The 22,131-nt window shown below is 37.8% G+C and overlaps 1 protein-coding gene across 1 annotated transcript in view; it reads left to right on the forward strand.

Annotated features, from left to right (window-relative positions):
* The window catches only part of SLCO4A1 (solute carrier organic anion transporter family member 4A1), a 79,095-nt gene that overhangs the window by 14,386 nt on the left and 42,578 nt on the right, over positions 1 to 22,131 (forward strand). The gene's annotated exons all lie outside the window — the stretch shown is intronic.

Raw genomic sequence — 22,131 nt, forward strand, 5'->3', positions numbered from 1 at the left:
AGAGAGAGAGAGAGAGAGAGAGAGAGAGAGAGAGAGAGAGAGAGAGAACCTAGGTTAGGACATTTGATTAGCAGAACGAGAAGAAAAAAGAGAAGTGTACCAGAGTGACTTCATTGTGAAAGAAGATTCTAAAGGGACAAAACCCAAGAGAGTGCCAGGAAACTAAAGGCAATGGGAAGAGAATGAGCAAGCCTGCTTGTCTTAGACATGTGCTGGTGGCAATTGGGCCCAAAAGGTCCAAAAACAAGACCACTGGGTTTTATAGACCAAACAACTTGATAAAAAATAGGAGAAATGAAACTGACAATTCTTAAACAGTTTACACTTTCTGAGTAGATTATAATTAATGATGATCTCTCCTCCCAACTTTGCTAAAAATTCCCTTTGGACTGCCAGTGGTCAGCTCTTAATTCTGTTTCTTTCCTGGGGAATTGCCCTTTGCCTCTAAGAGAGAACAGTTTGCCTTAGTCATAGCTAGGCTGCCCCAGCTAGCAGCCAAATGGGAATGCAGACAAATGACCTGGGCATCTGAAGGATTAAAATATTGTTTTGAGATAATCCTGGGTATATGCTAAGTGGACACATTGCAAGTTTAACTCTATAAAGACAGAAATCATAAAGTACATGTGTATTATGCCCTAAACTGGAAAACTACCAGACAAGGGTTCTTAATCTGGAGTGTACATACTCTTGAGGGGTCTGTGGGTAGATTTCAGGGGGTCTGTAAACTTAGATGGGGAAAAAACACATTTCTATTTCAATATATTTGGTTTTATTTGTAATCCCATCTATTTTATTTTACGTGCTTTAAGACATTTCAGGAAGGGTTCCCTAGGAACCAAAGGAGTCCATGACATACACACACAAAAAAAGGTTAAGAACCCCTGATCTAGAGTCTGTTTTATTTATTTATTTGTGTGTCTGTTTCTTTTAATATAATTAATTTATTTTTAGTTTTCATTATTCACTTCATAAGATTTTGAGTTTTAAATTTTCTCCCCCACCCACAGTGTACAATCTGATATAGGCTCTACTTATACATTCATATTAAACATATTTTCACATTAGTCATGATGTAAAGAAGAATTAGAACTAATGGCAGGAACCATGAGAAAGAAGAAATAAAACAAAACAACAAAATAAAAGGAGAACAAATAGTATGCTCCCATTTACATTCAGACTCCAAAGATCTTTCTCTGGATGTGGATAGCACTTTCCATCATGATTCTTTTGGAATTGTCTGAGGTCCTTGCATTGCTGAGAAGAGCTAAGTCTATCAAAGTCAGTCATCACACAGTGCGGTTGTTACTGTGTACAATGTTCTGGTTCTGTTCATTTCACTCAGCATCAGTTCACAAAAGTCTTTCCATGTTTTTCTAAAGACCACCTGCTCATCATTTCTTATAGTACGATAATATTCCATTACATTCATATACTACAGCTTGTTCAGATATTCCCTAATTGGTGAATATCCCCTCAATTTCCAATTCTTTGAAACCACAAAAAGAGCTGCTCTAAATATTTTTGTACATGTGGGTACCTTTCCTGTTTTTATGATCTCTTTGGGATACAGGCTTAGAAGTGGTATTACTGGGTCAAAGGGCATACACAGTTTTATAGCCCTTTGGGCATAGTTCCAAATTGTTCTCCAAAATGGTTGGATAAGTTCACAACTCCACCAACAGTTCATTAGTGTTCCAATTTTCCCACATCTTCTCCAACATTTATCATTTTCCTGTTTTGTCATGTTAGTCAATCTGATGGGTATGATGTCATTTTGATTTGTATTTCTCTAATCAATAGTGATTTAGAGAATTTTTCATATGGTTATAGATAGCTTTAATTTATTATAGAGTCTATTTTATAATCTTTTTGAGAAACAAAGAATATTTTAAAGAGATTAAAAAATTTAATATTTTTATATTCTATTAAAATATTTATATAAATTTATATTCTATTTACCTAATATATATATATATATAAATAAAATATATTTATATTCTATTTACCTAATCTTGTCATGGCCTTTATTCCTTATGATGTCCAACCCTAACTTATATAAAATCCATATTGCATCTCTCTAGGCTTTGGTTGGCACTACCGAGCTAGAAAGGTTTCAGTGAAAGGGGTGGGAGGCAGAAACCATCCTAACAATGAGACCTGTCCAAAAGAAGAATGGGCTGCTTTGGGAGGTATCCCTCTCATTTTCTTCAGGCCAAAGGATGAATGACCACTTGTCCAGTATTCTGAAGAAGGACTCTTGTTCAAGTATGGGTATGACCTCCAAGTCTGCTTTCAGTTCTTGAGATTCTGTCTGTTACATGTCACAACCTCTCTGTGCCTTAATATATAATTAATTCACAGCTGCTTCACAGTCTGCTGTATCTGTCTTTGTCTCTCTCTGTCTTTCCCTGTCTGTCTCTCTGTCTCTACTTCTCCATCTCTATCTTTCTCTCTGTCTCTGGCCCTCTGTGTGTGTGTGTGTCTCTGTCTCTCTGTATCTCTTTGTTTCTGGAGAGAGAGACAGAGAGAGAGAGAGACAGACAGACAGACAGACAGAGAGACAGACAGAGAGAGAGACAGACAGAGACAGAGAGACAGACAGACAGACAGACAGACAGAGAGACAGACAGAGAGAGAGAGAGACAGAGAGAGACAGAGACAGAGAGAGACAGAGACAGAGACAGAGACAGAGAATGAGAATGAATTTACTGGTCCTAGACATTGGATGAATAAATAAAATATTTTCCAGCTTGGGGAAAACCTCCTAGAGCTTATAAAATATGATTCCATCAAAGAAAGATTTTATTGGAAGACGTTCTAACCAAGGTCTTACTTCAGTGCTTCATCATAGTGTAGGAGTGTCCTTGGGGTCTTGAAGGTTGTGCTGATAGAGTATACAGGCTCTGACTGACCCTCCCAAGCTAAAAAGACTTCAAACATGGACCAAATGAAGGAAAGTGTGCTTTTTGCCCAAGAACCAGCCCAGCTAAACTAGGAGAGGCTCATTATTAGAAGGGTGGCTCTCAGGTGATGAATATTGTTGGCCCCAGTAGCTCATGAAACTGTCTCCTAAGTGTGGAGAGCCTTGTGTCTACGTCACGAGGTTTCTGAAATACTGAAGACTATCAGAGTTAAATGTCTAATATTTGCTGGGCTCATGTTTGGACTATACAGTGGGGACAGTATAGCGGGGGGCTAACCATCTCATAGATGGTTATATATATATATACACACACACATAGAGGAAATAAAGACAAGGACAAAAATAAACTCTAATAGCAGGCAAAGTGTGATAAGTCTGAAAAAAATGTATTGTGGTTCTGTCCTAAAAACAGCCGGGCTTCAAGTCCTGACCTGTGGCTTATGCTTTACTAGTCACAGTCTCTCAAAATAACATTTTCTAATAGGACATTAAGTTAGAGAATAAAAGAAAAAATAAAGAGATATAAAGTATCTACTGTATGCAGAGCTCTGTGCTGGGACAAGATCCTGTCCTTCCTGCCCTTGTGGTTTAAGGTGGGAGGACGAGACAGATACCCTGATAGCCATAATGCAGAACATAACAGAAGTGTTTGAAGGTATAGTCAAAGGGTTGCATGAGGTCTGAGGATGGAAAGTCATTTCTGAATGGAAAGGTCAAGAAAAGTCTCAAAGAGGTTCATAGGTTGAGCTGGAAGGGACCTTAGATGTTATCTAGTCCATCTTCATTTTAGAGATGAGGAAACTGAAGGCCAGAGAGGTTAATGAACTTGATCAAAGGTCTATTAATGATATATGCACTAGATCTTTAAGACCTAGCTGTTGCCTGACCTCTGCCTTTAAGTATCCTGAAGACTCCCCATCTGCATTGCTACCCAGTAACCTCCTTCCTCCCCCCAGCCTTGCTCAGAGATGTAATACTTAAATGAATAATTTAAAGGGTCATAGCATTCTACTGTACTATGGCTCCATTCAGAATCCTTGTGACTCTTTTGCAGGCTGCCTGGATAGAAGCTCCTTTCCATGGGTGCCATTCCCCGTTCTCTCTGATATTCTTCAATATCAGTCCCATCCCTGCTGTGGCCCTAACCAACTCCCTTTCATTGACCCTTATAGAGCACCCATTCTATTGATAACAACATATTCTTCACGTTAGACTCATTCCTCTCATGTTCCTCTCATCTCCTTGCTATCACAGAAATCTGGACCTTCCCAGAAGATCTGTAGCCACCCTTTCTAACTGTAAATGCGATTCATTCATCCCCACTCCCCCCATACACACACACACACACACACACACACAGATTTTGGGCCTGGAGGAGAAGTAGGCATGCTTCTTGCTCCCCACCGCTTTTTTCATAGTCTTTCTTCCCACCTTTATTCAGCAATCTCACCTTCTTTGAGGTACATTGCATCCTAATGATATAGCATCCTATCTAGACCCTGGTGGTTATTATCTATCAGCTGCAAGGGCATTCTTCCTCCGCTCAAGGTTTCCAGTACCTGATTCAGTTGTTCTCTCCTTTGCAACCTCAGTCTTATAACTGAGAACTTCAATTACATGTTTATGACCCCTCAAGTACCCTTGCCTACCAATTTATCAGTTTCCTCGGCTTCAATGATCTGCACCTTCATTGTACCACTACAACTTACAGGGATAACAATATCTTCAATTTTATCATCACTTATAAGAGTTCCACCTCCACTGACCATAACTCTTAAGTTACTCTATCTTTTCTAAAGCCTCCTATTCTTCTTTCTTACCCTATATATTTTAACCCTCCTAAACCTATTTTTGGCCTAACCTATGATATCCAGTCACTACAGCCTCCTTTCTTTTCCTGGCTATAACCCCTGCTCTGACTTTACTTTATTTCCTTCAAAATTCTGACCTAGTTAATCAGTCCAACTTTACATTGTCCTTTAACTGTGAGTCCCTTAACTCACTGTCCCCATTGCCATTCATCCTTTTCCAAATTCCAGCTCACCTGAATAGTAGACTCTTAATTGACTTTTTTGTTTCTAGTCTAGGGATTCTTAAACTTTTGTGTATGGACCCTTTTGCAAGTGTGGTGAAGGCTATGGACCCCTTCTCAGAATAATGTTAAATTCACAAAACAAAATATACAGGACTATAAGAGAAACCAATTGTGCTGAAAAAATGTATGTGTGTATGTATGTATATTTATATGTATATATGTGTGTCTATAAACATATATGTATATATGTGCTTATCTATCTATATCTATGACCAAATAGACATTCCTAAAGCAGAAGGAATATCATATTATTTCCCTGCTCATGAAATTTCAATAGTTTTCTCTTGCCTCTAGAACAAAATATAAAGCTGAGCTCTCTTTAGACTTAAAGCCTTTTGTTATCTGACTCCAACCTACCTTTTTAGGCTTATTACAAATACTTTCCTTTTGCATATTCTGTATTCCAGTCAAATTGTCTTACTCGTTCCTTGCAATGCAATATTATATCTTAGTGCCTTTGTATAGGCTGCCCCCCATGCCTACAGGACACTCCTTCCTCACCTCTGGCCCTTGGAATCCCTAGCTTTATTCAAAGAACAGCTAAAATGCCACCTGCTAAAGTAAACATCTGGATCGTTAAATTTTCCAGTGCCTCCCTTACCACATTACTTTGTGTATATTTTATTTCTATTTTCTGTATGTGTGTTGTTTCTCTTTGGTGGAATGTAAACTTCTCAAAGGCAGGGACTATTTCATTTTTGTCGTTGTATACTTAGAGCCTGACACAGATATTTAACAAAAATTGAATGAATCAGTGGATTTTGATTAGTTGAGATGGGAGGCAGGAAGGGATTAGGTCAATGAAAGCATATTCTTTTAACTATTAACCCAGATAATTGGCATGGCTTAAAAAAATTTCTCAAGAATGAGAGTGGGAAAAAATGCAAGAAAATTCAAGTTAAACCTATGACCCCTAGATAACTGCGTAACTTCTTGTCATTTAACAATTAAAAATAGTTTGTGTCTTTATGTATTTTGTAAGCCCATCTACTTGTAGAAGAAGAGGGAAGATGAGAAAAATTCTGATAAAAAGAAAGCAGAGTTCTTGCAAATGAAAGCTAATAATCTATTCCTTTATTTTCTCTCAGAATGACTTGATTTTTTTCTATTTAGCACAAGACAGTGGTCAGGGGAATATGAAGGGTTTTTTTGTTCATATTAGTATCAGGTGCCAATCTTTCATGTGCACTTGTGTGTTACTTCTGGGGGCTCCAGTTTTCTTCCTTATCAAAGAGTATAATAACTTTAGATGGGAGAGCAAAAGTGTGTTCAGGTGATCTATTCAAACTGAATAACTTAGTATTATGGGTAACCCACAGTACTTCTCAATAGATTGTACAAGTGAGGCACATTTTCAGTCTCTATAGTAGCCCTGTAAATGGCTCTTTCTGGGTACACAAAGTACCCTGAACATTGACTCTATCTGGGGGAGCAAAGTATGTCCCTCTTGAGCACAATAGGCTCTTTCTGTTTTAGATGCCAAAAGTTAATGAGTTAAAAAATATTTGTAAAAAACTATTTATTAAGGATTTACTATGTACCAAACCCTGTAGGAAGAAATGTAACCCTGAATAAAGTTATGTCATTGAGGCTAATGGTATTGCTTTTGACATATTTCAACATGCGTCTGATATGTGACCAGTTTCCCTTTCTCCATGGAATCCAAATTATCTAGCAAATTCTAAAGATCCCAGTGGAGGGGTTCTCCCCACTGTTTGTGACTTGACCTCATGAGAGGTTGCTTCAGAGTCACCAAAGAAGAAGTAGTTCAGTATGCCTGCCATGGTAGAGTCTAAGACTATTGGTTAAAATAAAATATCTGACCTCACTTTCATTTTTAGGCATACAGAAAAAATGATAGTGTGGTAGTATTGTCCTTACTTGATGCAGTGCTAAATTCTCCCCCCTCTTTGGATCTTAGTTTCCTCAGCTGAAAAATGAGGGAGTCATACTTAACAGATTTTAAGGTCTGACGGTCTGAGATTCTATGAGCATTAGCAAAGTATTTATTGTAAATGCTTTTAATAGAACTGCTTGACTGAGGAATAAAATGTCAGAAAGATTAGTGTTTAGCTGGTCTCAGTCACAAAGCTTTCATCACTGACAGAGATGAGGTAGGACAATGAGAGAGTTTTCCTAAATAAACCTTTCATAGAAATGTAGGAAAGGAATGCTTTTAAGTATATTCATTTTATAAATGCTTGTTGAATGACTGATTGGGACATTGGGAAGACTAAGAGACCGTGACTCGTATTATTGTTTAGTCATTTTTCAGTCATGTCTGACTTTTCATGACCCCATTTAGGGTTTTCTTGGCAAAGATATTGGAGTGGTTTGCCATTTCCCTCTCCAGCTCATTTTACATGTGAGAAACCGAGGCAAACAGGGATAAGTGACTTGCCTAAGGTAACCAACTGGGAAGTATCTGAGGCTGGGTTTGAATTCAGGAACGTGTCTTTCTGACTTCAGGCACTCTCTCCACCATTCATTCCACTTAGTTACCCCTGACTGATATGAGTCATCTGGAATAAATGAGAAGATTGCTTCTCAGTCTTTAAAGCATCAACTCTTCTAAGTTGTTTCCTGAAACACGATATAGCCTATACAAGCATCCTCTCTTTTAATAACAATTATAGAACTCATCTCCTAAGGAGAAAATAGCCTTGTACTCAGGAATAATAAGCAGATAAGACCAACATGATGTCAAAATAATCAGAACATGGATTCTGTGCTTGGATAAGAGTTTATAGGCATCAACTTGCTTAAAAACAGATCTAGACTAGAAAGAAACTGCCATGTGGCTAAATTAAATTTCAAAAGTGATTTTTTTTTAGCTGTATAGATAAGGAAAGACTTCTGACTCCACCACACTCTCTAGTATCTCCTCAGTTTCTCTTGTGAGAGTGTCTAAAGATATAGAACCTTTAATTAAGGGAAGATTACTCTGTTAGAATGTAAATTAAATTTAAAAGAATCAATGTGAAGTCCTACATTTGAATTTAAAAACTCAACTGCCCAAATACAAATTGGAGAAGCTATGGCTATATAACATTTCCTGTGGAAAAAGCCAAGGGGTTGGGGTAGAGGGAGGAGGAAGTATGTGGTCTATTAAGGCAAGTTCAACATGAGACAATGATGTGACATGTCAGCCACAGAAGCCAATGTGATATTAGGCTATAATGATTGAAACTTGGTTCCTGGAAGGAGGGAAATTATATTTCAACTGCATTCTATCCTGGTCACATCACATCTGAAGTATTTTGCTTAATTACTGAGCACTGAATTTTAGAAAGGATATTAATAAGTTGAAGTGAGTCCAAAGGAGGGCAACAGAGAAGGTAAGGGGACTTGCTATACAGGGAATTGAGGAAGCAACTGAGTTGTTTAGCCTGCAGAAGAAAAGTCTTAAGGGACATGATAGGTGTCCTGAAGGATACCAAGGGACCCCATGTGGAAGAAGGTTTAACTTGTTTTGTTGGGCTCCAAGAGGTAGAACTAAAAGCAGTAGGTTGAAATCACAGAAAGGCAGGTTTCTGTTCCTTTGCTAGGAAAAAAAAACCGACAACAAAAGAAAGAAAAACCAAAAAAAATTCCTAATGATTAGAACTGTCCAGTAGTGGAATAGACTGATTTCAGGTGAAGTAGTGAATTTTCCCTCCTCAGAGTCCTTCCAGCAAGGATGCTAAAGAAGGGACTCTCTGCACATTAATTTTTTTTATGTAATGACTGTAGTAATCAGTTTATTACACAGATTAATCATTCCTGAACATACAAGATCCAGAGGAGCAGTTGGGTCTTTAAATATACACAAGTATTTCTGTCAAATGAATTTTTACACTTAACATCCAGATAGACCTAAGCAGTTAAAAAACATAAGAAAAATTAAGAGCTGTTAGCTATGTATTAACTGAGAAACCACATACAAACCAAAAAGTATTGGGAGGGAGGGGAGTGATGGAGAAGAGCTGGGAAAAAAAAAAACACCCATCACTTTATGTACTAATAGCGCCAATCCATTTAAATGTTGACCAGTTAAACCTTAAAATACAGGATGTGGGTACAGTTTAATCTTGTTGGTCGAAACATTTATCTAAGATGTAGGTCCTTCAGAATAAAATGAATGCAGAAACAGCTTGACGTTCTTCACCTTGCTTTTCATAACTGTTAGGAGTTTAAAAGGATTCTGATTTTTAAAAAATTCTCCCACAGGTCAGTGTAACTGTCCTCCCCCCCCCCAACCATACAACACCCACCCCTGCCCTTGCATTGTTTACACAATTAAGTCAATAAGGAAAGCTTTTATTCTCACAACTAGGTTATGACTGAAGAACTGGCTTTTCACACACACACACACACACACACACACACACACTTCTTTGCTAGGAGTCAATGTTAGTATGGGAAATACAGTATTTATATTTTGTTGTTCCAAGTATGTACAACACTCAGCACTGCTGTATCAGGTAAACATGTGCACAGGGGAAGATGAGGCGTGGGCTCATAGAAAGCAGTCAAATGGAAATCAAAAGGACTTTCTCTTTCAGAGTTCCCCTATCTTTATTTGTAGAGGTTATCCAATAATTTCTTTAATTACATCGCATACTTCTGAGTCCATGATGATGCTATAAAGACTGAAAAGTGGTCATCTGGTATATTCCAAATGACAAATGCTAGTCATGGTCTCATAGTCTTCCCAATGTCCAATCAATCAACAAGTAATTCTTGTATTAGAATAGCTCCTGAAGTCCTTTCCAACCATTATGCTGTGATCAGCTCCAACTGAGGGGGGGCAAATCTTCCTGTGTGCCATGTTCCAGTCTATACCAGCTTGCCTGAATTTGGCCCTGTGACCTAGAAGTGAAAGACACCTTGCCCTACAGCTAAAAAACTTATGGATAATCTCCCAGCTAATCCAAACATCATCACATACCAATTATGATTAGGAAGGCAATGACTCACCTCATTTAATCAAATTACCATGTGTGGGATAACTGATGACTGAACTGATATGAGAAACCCTACAGTTAAAGTAATATTTAATTTTATATTTATATTTAATAGTATATATTATGTAACATATATTATATATAACACGTTATATATACTACATTATATATAATATATTATACATTTTATTTTTATTTATATTTTAAGTTATATATAAAATTATATTTTGGTCCTATAGACCCTCAGTTTTAGGAAAATTAAGGGCTAAAAGATCAGGAAAAAAATATCTATTTTTTCCTGGTTCTATATCAGGTGTCTATATCTGAGTATTGTGGATTTTGCTGAACTATATTTATGTGGTGTAGTGAGGCAGACCTGGGTTTGGAGATACTTTTGACCAAATGAATTAAGTTCAGCCAAATGGGCCTTCTTGCCCACACAAGACACTCCAGCCCCCTTTTCTCTGCCTTTGCACCATTCCTGCGGTGTATACCCTCACCTCTGCCTCTTAGAATTCTTATTTTCCTTCAAAACTCAGCTCATGAAAGCTCTCCTGATACTTCTCCCCTGGCAGCTGCTACTGTTTTCCCACAAAATTTACTTTGAAGAGGGGAGCTAGCAATAGTATTTCCCCTCACCCCAAAAAGAGAGTCAGCAAAACAGGGTTTTTTAGGCATAGAGCAAAAGAAAGTTGAGAAGGAAACACAAATTGGAGAGCTTTGAAAGTTGCCTACCAAATTCATTATATATATATATATATATATATATATATTTTTTTTTTTTAAGAGCAGCTATATTTAAGAGACTTGTGGTCTCCCATATCATACTCTTTTCTATTCTGCTTCATATGTGGAATTGGGGGGGGGCAGTGTTTGTGAAGTTTAGAATAAAAAATACAATTTTTAAAAATGTGACTTGTTTATTTACATGTAATATCAGTAATAATTACAAAATTATCCTATCCTGGGAAATAACTTTTGTATTACAGTCATTAGACTTCTCCTTCTGTATGAAATGAGATAATTTATGTAAGATACTTTGCAAACCTTCAGGCACTTTACAAATGTGAGCTATTATTATTATTATTATTATACTATTGTGTAACCAGACTTTTTGCTATTTTCTTACTACCTTCTGAAGTCACTAAATTTTATAACTTTTTAAAGAGGCAGCGTAGGGATCTATCTAGAAAATGCATTAGGCAAAGATGCAGAAGTTCTGAGTTCTGGCTTTGATTCTCCCAGGTCATTGCTTCAGGAAAGTGACTAAACCTGTGTAAAATGAAAGATTGAAATTAGATCCTTTTTCCCACTGTCTTCTATATAACAGTCTATGCTCTCTTAGTTTATAACTTAAAATATATCTTTAAAAAGTTATTCCTTGGGGCGGCTAGGTGGCACAGTGAATAGAGCACTGGCCCTGGAGTCAGGAGGACCTGAGTTCAAATTCAGTCTCAGACTCTTAACATTTACTAGCCGTGTGGCCTTGGGCAAGTCACTTAACCCCAAGTGCCTTCCAAAAAGAAAAAAAAATTATTCCTTGATATGTTGCTGCAGTAAAATCTAGACCAAAAAGTATCTAAAAGTTCATGGGGAAAAAAAAAATCTTCTTTAACATCTGGATACAAAGTAGGAAACACACTATTTTAAAACCCCCAAGAGTTATCCTATTGTGTTTGAAACATTCCAGGGTCTTCTACATGAAGCAAAACTCTGGTGACCAAAGTGGCAGCTTCTGATTCTACGATGATGGAGCTACAGACTCTAGCTAATTAATGCTTTTTGCATTGTTCGCACATTTGGCATGTTTTCTGTCTGACATGTCAACCTCATAGGTCCTAAAAGTACCATCAAATATGGATGTTTATTCTAGAGTAGATAAGAGATTAACTTACATTTGCATAGCTGTCTCATTTCTCTTACCAGATGGTAAGCTCCTTGAGCTTGTCTTTGTAAGCATCTTTGTAGCACCTTGCACAAAATAGGCATTTGAGAGTTTGAATCAAATTGAAAATACACAGAAAGAGTGAACTTTACTTTTTCAACACAATAAGACAACAGTACTATAAATCCCTTGATATTGTAAACTCATAGAATCTCAGAGCTGAAAGGGATTTTCAGAAGCTATCTAGTCCAACCTGCAATGAGCACAAACCCTCTGTACAAGCTTCCTGAGAAGTAATCATTCAACCTGTTCTTGAAAACTTCCAGTGACAGGGAACCGAATGACTGGTGGGCAGTCTATTCTACTTCTGGACAGTTCTAAGTTTGAAGCTTTTCCTTAAGTTGAGCTGAAATAAATCCCTAAAAGGTTCTTGTTTTGTGTGTTTAGCTGTTTTGTTTTTTAAGAATTAAATTCTATATGGTATGTGATCTCATTTCATGCTAAGCAAAAACAATAAATTACTTTAGAAGGTATCATAGAAGCAAGTTTTTCCTGAAGAGTGATGGTTAATTGTAATTGGACTTGCTTGAGAAGTAATCCTGTCCACTCAAAACAATGTCAAATTGATAGCTATTTGATTTTTCAAAGGTAGCATTTATGTAATTGATGTCATGCTGCAATGGTTTGGCAAATGTTCAGAAGGTACATGAATCAAGTAATATTGAATAGGATTCAAAATACAAAACTGTGCTGACTCCATTACTACCATATAGATGGTAGTTTTTGATTGTATGATCATCTACAAAAGTCTTCCCGTCTTAAATACATCTTTCTAGGCGCTAAATAAATGTGCTTATTAGAATGACATTATTTTCAAGTTAAAAGACTCTTAAAAAAAAACCCTCTAGCTTAATTCTTAAAGGCTAATGCTTACCTAATAACTTCAAATCTTCAGGATGGCTTACATGTGTAATCACATATGTAGTGAACCTATACATAATTGAAGCAAAAATTCCTAATTCCTAGTCATTTAAGTATAATGATATTTAACTTTCAAGGGGCTTTCTATTCCCATAAGTACTTTTATTTTTAAAGAAAAGACTCTTAAAAAGGCAACATATAAATAACCTTCCCATTTGTTGTTTAGGTGATGTTGACCACTACAAAGCATAAATAGGGGCATAGACTTAAAGCCAGAAGGGCACCCAGATGCCATCTAATCCAACTCCATCAATGTATATATGAAAAAACTTTGGCTCAAGAAGGTTAAATTATTTGCCCAAGTTCACATAGTTAATACATAGACAGGGTCTGGACCTAGTCAGACTCCCCAGACAGCATATTAACAATTAAACATTTACTAGGTGTCTTTTTGTGTACCCAGGTACTATGTTAGGCACTGGCCATGACAAATACAAGTAATGAAACCCTCCCAACTCGAAAGGAGCTTATGTTCCAATGGAAGGGTTATGCCTAATAATAGCATATTCTCTCTGAGCTCTTTATCTAAATTATTCCCGGTTAGAGACCCAACTTCATAGTGTGGAACAGGCTTCAGCTTTCTTCCAGTACAATTTTAGAACTTGCATAACGTCATTTATTTGATGCAAAAGCTAATTGTATAAACTTAGTGTTCACTTTAGGATTCTCACACCCCTCCCCCCCCAAAAAAAGCCTCTATTATTACTAATAGCACAAATTGTAAAAATCAGACCTTTTCTAAAAAAATATTTTCTGATGTTTCATTATATATTTGATTTGATATGTAAGGCATTAGACTGGGCACTGGGTTAAAATATAGGTTGCTTGCTGTACAGGGCTCTAAGTTATGATTAAATGAAGGTACAGATGTATGTCTGTCAAATCTGCAAGTGACTAAAAAAACTGGGCAGGATAATTAACCCCTTAGATAATATACTATGTACCTGATCTAATAAGTTGAAATTTGCTTCAATGAATGAAAAGCCTTTATTAAGGGCTTACTATGTGCCAAGGGCTTTGTTACATGCTATGGATACAAATACAAAAGCAAGATAGTTTCTGCCCTTGAGAGTGCTTATAGTCCAATATAAATGGTGGCCAGCAAAAGTTTGGCTTGGGTCTGAAAAGTGACCTCGCTGGTAAATGAAGCTATAGACAATTGAGTGAAGAACCTTTTCCAGAAGCAAGGAATAGAAAAGTGTGGAGAGAGGGGTAATCCTTTGAAGTATCACACAGATCACATCTCCTATATCATTTAGGATATGGTCTTTGGTAGGTTTTTAGTCTTAATTTTTTGGTTTTATTTTTTGTTTTTGTAACAGCAACTCTTATCCTGTGGTTATTGAGTCTTTCCAATTGAACCAAGTCTATTCTTAGATAGCAGGAATAGGTTACTAACAGCTTTGCTTAATTTGGTAGAATTTATTGCAGCTTGTGCTCCACTGGATCCCCTTCATTCCATAATGAGGCATTAGAACAAAAATTTTTGTGAAGGAAGATAAAATTTAATAGAGTTAACCAAGAATAGATCCAAAGAAGAGATATGAGAAGGAACTTCCTTCACCTTCTTTGCAGGTGTGGCAAACTATGGGTGTGCAATACTACATACAATGTCATGCTTTTTCCAACACATTGGCTAATTTTTATGAATTGTTTATTTTTTCTCTATTATTTGCTTTAAGGGATGATTTTCTGAAAGGGAAAGTGTAGATGGACGTGTTGAGAGATGTAAGTGATTAAAAATAAAATTTTTATTTTTAACAATTTAATTGAGCTAAATTGAAGTCCTGTACTTGGATTGTTTTTTTTTTTAATCAACAGCACAAGTATAATATGAGAGAGGCATGGCTAGAAAATAGTGGGGGGATTTAGTGGACCATTACTATAATGTGAGTCAACATTGTGACCAGGCTGACAAAAGAAGGTAATGCAATAGTGGACCATATTTAGTAGAGATTTAGTATTCAGAATGAAGCAGATGATAGGCCCACTTTGTGCTCCAGACTAGTTAGATCCCATCCAGAATATTGCCTTTAGCTCTAGGCACCATGTCCACAAAAAGACTTAGACAATCTAGAGCATACCCAGAGGAGGGCTGTCAGGATGATAACTGGATGGAAAATCATTCCTTAAGGTGGATTGTTAAGAAAAAATAAAGCTCTTTCAGCACAGTAGAGGGAGGACTGTGGACAGTAGAGGGTGGGGAGATAACTGCCTTCACATATCTGAAGGCAACCATGGGCACAAGAGATTCTGCTCAGCATGGTCCCAGAAAGCAGAACTGGAAATAATGAAAGGAAGCTGACATTTCACCATGTAAGGAATAATAATTATAATAATAGGTCACTTTTACTTGCTTTAAAGTTCACAAAGCACCTTATGTACATCCAGCCTCCCTTTCCAGCTTCCTTTTGAGTGTTATCTTACTCCATTAGAAGGTAATCTCCTTGAGGCCAGGGACCATCTTTCTTTTTCTTTCCACTTGTATTTGTGGTACATAGTAAGCACCTAGGAATGCTCAGTGATTGCCTGACCCTGCACTCTATGGTTCAGACAAATGGGCTTTCTTTCTGTTTCTCATTCCCAAAGGCATCTCTATGCCTTTGCACTGGCCATATTTGATGCCTGGAATGGACTGCCTTCTCACCTGTACTTCATAGAAACCCTCTCATACTTCAAGTTGCCACTTAAACACTCCCAATTTGATGTCTGTCCTGATTTCTCCCAACTTTAGTAGTGCCTTTTATGTTAAACTACTGTACTGAAACTACTACTATCTTATATTAAACTTATTCTATTTATACTTATTCCACATGTATTCATAGGCATATATGATGTTTCCCCTATAGTACATAAAGTTCTTGTTGGTAGAAATGATTTCATTCTTTGTGTTTTTATCCCCAGTGCCTAACACATAGTAGGGATTTAATAAATGCTTCTTGATTGATTATCCCATTTGGCCATTTGTTAGAGGGAGGAAAAGGCTTCCTCCACATGTGGAATAAGTTCCATAAAGTGGAATTGTTGTGGTCTAGGGGTGCTAAGAACCCTGAAATGACAGGGTAAAGGGCATGGGTCTTTCTTGAAAGAATTCAACCACTCAAACCACTTCTTTCAGTCAGAGACACGGTTTATTGTGTTATCAGTAGAAGTGAGCAGGATTTTAAGAATCTGAGCAATTTAATGGGGGCAAGATGGATACTTTTATACAGAAAGACTGGAAAGATCTGGATGGTATTAAGGAAAGGCAAGTAGTCTTCGATGGAGCCAGGTGCTATGAGGGCCACAGTTAAAAGAATTATTGACTGGGAAGGGCTGGGTGCCTCAGGCAAATGTCAGAGGTCTGGGTTCAGGGGCTTTTGCTTGTGGTGGGCTTTTCCTTTTAGGGGTCCAGCACAATTCCTATCTCCCATCAGAATAGGAAGGTGAAGTGGGTTCACCTCCCCCCACTAAATGGCATTTAGAACCTACTGACAAGCCCATCTCTGTAATACTCTGAAAACAAAGATAATTTGGAAGATTTGTCTTTCAAAACCCAACTGACTGGGGCTTTATTGTTGGCTTTAGATTCTGTGGCTCCAGATTGGGGGGGGAGGGGCAGAAAGAGACATAAATGTATTGGCTTATATGTGATTCTGCATGTTTAGAATGTTAAGCCTACCTATCGATAAAAATTGTGTAAAACCAGATGCTAAAAAATTCCCTTTAATAAGCATGATGCTAAAAAAAATTCCCTTTAATAAGTGATAAGACAGTTCCCTCTCTGCTCCTCGCTACCTACATTATGTTCAGTAGCCTGAACAGCTGCTGTAGCCTATACGGTTTCTGTAGGCTCTGAGCCAGCTAGCATATGCAGGTAAAGGAGCAGATAGCAGATGAAGAAATAGGTGACTCAAAGGCCCAATGAGAATTTCTTGCCAAGGAGTGCCACTTAAATTGGACCCACCTGTCTCTATCCTCCAGCTGTTTCTGGGAAATGGTCTCACCCAATCAACCTAATTAGTTAGAATGAAGGGGTTTTACTGACTACCTGAGAATAGCTCTGCAGCTCTGAAATTTAATCATTCCAAAAGGGGAAACTTCTTGTGAGGATTTGAAGCTGTTTTTGAACCTCAGACATGATCAGAGGAGAGGATGCTCTGCCAGATTTCCCAAAAGGCTAAAATTAGGGCTGCCATATATATTCTCACTGCAAAGAAATAATGACACTCTTCTCTTAAACCATATGGTTCTTAAAGGTCTCATCCACCTTAGTTAGCATGCTAGTTCTTTTTCTTTTTTTTTTTTTAAAGCAATTGGGGTTAAGTAACTTGCTCAAGGTTACACAGCCAGTTATTTCTGGGTGTGGTGCTAAGTATCTGACCCGGATTCGATCCCCAGGTCATCCTGACACTGGGGCCGGTGCTCTTACTTGCTGTGATACCTGGCTGCCTCAGCATGCTAGTTCTTAGTTTGGTTACAGGTATTTTGCAAATAGGAAAGTAAAACATCACAAGATAAATTAGCTCTGAGTATAAAGGTACTTTTTTTTTTCCTCCAAGTGCTCCATTAATACTCACAAAGAAGCTTGTTCAAAGTATTTTATTCTCTCCTACCTTAACTCTCTAAGGCCACAATCTATTTACTGAGCCACGTTTCAGCATCTTTGAAAGATGGTCAATCAATCAAGCATTTATTAAGCACCTACTATGTGCCAGACGAAATGCTAATTGTAGAGAAAAATGACTGTAACAAGTACTGTACAATGCTAATCAGGAAAAAACTTGGCCCTAGAAAAGAGATTAAAAAATTAGCCTCCCTCCCTTCTTTTCAATGGATTGGTGACTATGGGTATAAAATGTTGCTTGAGTTTTAGGCTCGGTTGATGTTTTAGTGGGTTTTGCTAATTTTCCCCCCCTTCTCTCTCTCTCTCTCTCTCTCTCTCTCTCTCTCTCTCTCTCTCTCTCTCTCTCTCACTCTCTTTCTGTTTTTCTTCCTTTCCTGGAGGGAGGAAGGCAAGGCAATTGGGGTTAAGTGACTTGCCAAGGGTCACAAGACTAGTTAAATGTCAAGTGTCTGAAGCTGGATTTGAACTCAGGTCCTCCTGACTTCAGGGCCAGTGCTCTATTCACTGTTCCACCTAGCTGCCCCTTTTCTTTTTTTTTTCTTTATTTTTTACCAAGGGAAAGCTTATCGGGTAAGGAAGAGGGAGAAATATATTCAGGAATGATGATAAGTGAAAAAAAGATATTAATAAAATGTTTATTGTAAAAGAAACATTATAGAGAGCACAACAGGTGCCACAAGACTGAAAAAAAAGGCAAATGTTTTCCAGTCTTCAAAAAAGAAAGGAGGGTAGAATTGGGAAGCTATAGGCCAGTGAGCTCAACTTTGATTCCTAGAAAACTCCCAGAATGTATTATTAAAGGGATAGTGAATATCTAGAAAAGGAAGCAATGGTGACAAAAATCCAGTCATCCAGACTAGTCCATGTCCATACACACTTAGGTTCCTGAATCGATCAACAAGCATTTATGAAGCGGGTACTATGGGCCAGGCGCTGTGCTTGGTCCTGAGAATCCAAAGGCAAAGGCGAATGCTATGTAAGCCCCAAAGAAGATAGAACCTACCAGGGGAAATAATGTGTACATATAAATATATTTTAAAAAGAGAAGATGATTTTGTGAGGGAGGTACTAGCAGCTGTGGGAGGGGGGCTCCTATAAGAAGCTGCATTTAAGCCTGGTTTTGAAGAAACCCAGAGATTCTAAGGCATGGAGTAGAGGGGGGAGTGCATTGCAGGTCTGTGCAATAGCCTTGGCCTGAGCAAACTACAGAAGTGGGAGGTGTGATGATAACACAGGAAGAACAGCAAGAAGGCTAGTGTGGGTAGACTCTGGTAAGCCCTAGGAAACTAAATTGGAAGAAGAGTCTGCATTTGATCATAGAGGTTAAGAGGAGCTATTGGAGCTTATTTAGCTGGGAAATGACATGATGAGAAAGAAGGCATTTGAGGATAAGGGAATAAGAGTAAATATATTCTCAGGACCCAGAAGCCATATGAAAGGACTCTGGAAGGACTCAACCAGTATTGAAATGTTTAACCAATAAGCATATGATATGCATTGTCTCCTTCTACCCTGACAGTAAATATGATGATTTCCCTCAAATTTCACTTTTTTTTTTACAATTTTTCTAATTTACTTAAAATATGATAATGCATATTAAAATGAAGGAATTTGGCCAGAAATCACATCAGAGATTATCTATTTCAAAACACTTATCTTAAGGGTGAAGAAAATGAGGGAGAGAAGTGGAAGTTTCATCGGGGTCATAAAAAGAGTAAGCGGCAGAGCCAGGACACAAAACCAAGCCTTCTGACTCCATCTGAATGTTTGGGTTTTATCTGCCCCAGTAGACTTGTGTTTGTCCTTCCTTCCCGAAGAGGACCATGACATCAGGGAATGATGACATGACTTGCAAATGACTTTGATTTGAGGGAGGGAGAGAGGGAGGGCTGTGCAAGGTCACCAACCTCACTTTCTTTTCTAGAACCATCTGGGTCCAGTGGCCAGATATTCATCAGGATGACTGGAGATGACCCAGGATGCCATGGGAGACCCTGACCTTTTTAAACTAAGATCTTTTCAGATTCTCACTTTGAGTGAGGTAACTCATATTCAGTGAATAGGCCTCCTTAAGGAGTGAGTAGAGGGGTGGCCCTTTTAATTAAAAATCAATCAATCAAACTGGGAGGGGAAGACCCTGGGGATTGCTGGCCGGAAGTAACCACTAGACTAGAAAGTCTATGAGGACAAGGACCTCATCTTATCTTAACTTTCTATCTCCTTAATCACCCAGCAAAATACTCTGCACACAGTATACATTTGTTCATTTATTTGACCTATATATTGTTTAGAAGTTTTCAGAAGAGAATTGCCACTTAGTATTTCATGCCTTTATTAATTGCTTAAATAGCTACTGCTTTTAAAAAATGCTTTTATTGTGAGTCTCCAGACATTACTGGACAAAGTATTTCTCTGTGATAAAGTAGAAGGAGGACTTGGTTCAGGGTCAGAGGACTTAGGTCAAAATCCCAATTCTGCTACTTGTTCTTGTGTGGCTTTGAATAAGTTACTTCATCTCTCAAGGCCTCCGTTTCTTTATAAGAGAGCTAGTTGGACTAGATGACTGAGCTCTATATGCTTTAATCCTATTATTAGACATTTAGTTGATCATTAATAATAACATTTAATAGCACTTTAAGGTTACAAAGCAATACATATTTAGTAAATCATGTTTAAGGTTACAATGGACCTTCAACACAACCCTGTGAGGTAGGTACTATTAAGTATTTTCCTCTATTTTAAGGATGAGGTAACTGAGACTGAAAGGTTGTGACTTGCCCCAGGTCATAAGGCCATTAAGTGAAAGAACAGAGATTTGAACCTGTTTTTTACCTTCTAGTTGACTGTTCTTTCCATGACATCATGCTTCCTGAAATATCATTGTTTTAAGCTGTATTACCTACAGCCAAATCTATCTTTAAGATCAGACCACACACACACACATACGTGTGTGTGATCGTTTAGAGAGATGGGGAGTCCAAAATTAATTTCTTTAATGCAGGGATCTCGCAGTGTAGAAATTCCCTATACCACAGATAGATTAGCTACTTATATATTTATTTTATACATATATGAGTGAGTGTAGATGCATATATATGTATGTGTTGTCTCTATATATACATATGTGTGCATATATCTGTGTCTATATATACATGTGTGTATGTGTCTATATATACATATATGTGTATATATTCGTATATAATACACATGAATGAGAAAGGCAGTGTACCAAAACACACCCTCAATAGTTATTGAATTTTTCCAGTGTTAAATATACACAAGGCAGGAAGGAATCTGCCATTCTAACACAGCTTTTTAATTCTGTGCGTCATCCAAAGACAAAGCTTTCTCCATTTGGCATCTTTGTTTTTTGAGTGGAAAAAATAAGCATAAGAGTGCAGCAATTGTCTCATGGAGGTTGAAGTCACCGGGGTGGGGTAAAAAGGGGAACTGGTAAGTAGAGGTGGGGCTGTGGAAATTTTCAGGAAGGTGGAGTATGTTAGACCTTCCCCACTCTTGAATTTATTCATGAAGTTGCTTTTAGAAGAAGTTGTTTGGATCCTTTTAACTGTGTGGAAATTCATCACATATTGAGACCAATTCTGCTTCTGCAGAAGCGATTTCCTTAGCACAGATAAGTCACTTTCATTAGTGAGTGAATTATTTGGGGCCTGTTAGTAAATTTCTGAGTAGAATGACCTGATCTGGCAGTCTGGCTGATTGACATAATTTGGCAAAGTTGACCACACGTAGGAAAATCAATTGCAAACTTTCTACCTCTGTGATCTTGGGTTCTGTGATCTCTTAGATGCTTTAATATTTCAGAGATCTGTGATTTTCATGCATAAGGGAAATCCTTTCATCCCTTCAGATCTTTATACCTCCATAAGTAAGGAGATAGGTTTTAAAGTGGTTAAGCAGAATTGGCTTATTACACCTTCCCCCCTTCTTTATATTCTACTGTCTAGCTAAACTGGCATTCTTGCTGTTCATCGCACGAAACATTCCACCTCTCATCTCTTTTCTTTTTTTGCAAGATCTCTCCACACACCCCAACCCCATTTTGCTCCATGCCTCCAATGCACTCCTTTCTCACTTTTGTCCTGAATCCTTAACTCTCTCTGAGGGTCAAGTACTACCTGAGACCTCTAGCTACTGTTGTCTCACTATCTCTGACCTACCCCTGGCTCATCAGTCTGTGACAAACTGATCTTTTATTTATTTTGTATACATTTTAACAGACATACATGTACATGCTGTCTCTTCAATAGGATGTCGGTTCCTTGAGGCTAGAGACTTTCATTTTTTTAACTTTGTATTCCCAGACCCAGCATAGTGCTTGGCCCACAGTAGATGCTTAATGAATACTTGTCAATTGATTGGCTGACTGTAGCCAATTTCTCTTCAACTTGCTAGTTGGTCCCTGGATAATGTATACACACAGTCTGTCACTGGGCCTGTGCCTGAAGACCTTCTAATTTGGTAGGACTTGCTAGAGCTTGCAACCCTTCAGATCCCAGGATCATCATCATCTTTCATCATGATGAGTCCTCAGAAGGAGACTTTACTGCAGGGTGGAAGAGGTCCCAAAAGGTTCTAGCCAAACACTGTTGTTTATGCAAATGGAAACTTTTTTAAAGACCCAAGTTCATTTCCAGGGGTAGGAGGGTAGAGATCTTGTCACTGAACTAA

The sequence above is a fragment of the Petaurus breviceps genome, unplaced genomic scaffold (genome assembly GCF_028583685.1).
Source record: "Petaurus breviceps papuanus isolate PSGF00001 unplaced genomic scaffold, PetGlider_PUasm1.0 90847, whole genome shotgun sequence".
In the NCBI taxonomy this organism is placed as follows: Eukaryota; Metazoa; Chordata; class Mammalia; order Diprotodontia; family Petauridae; genus Petaurus; species Petaurus breviceps.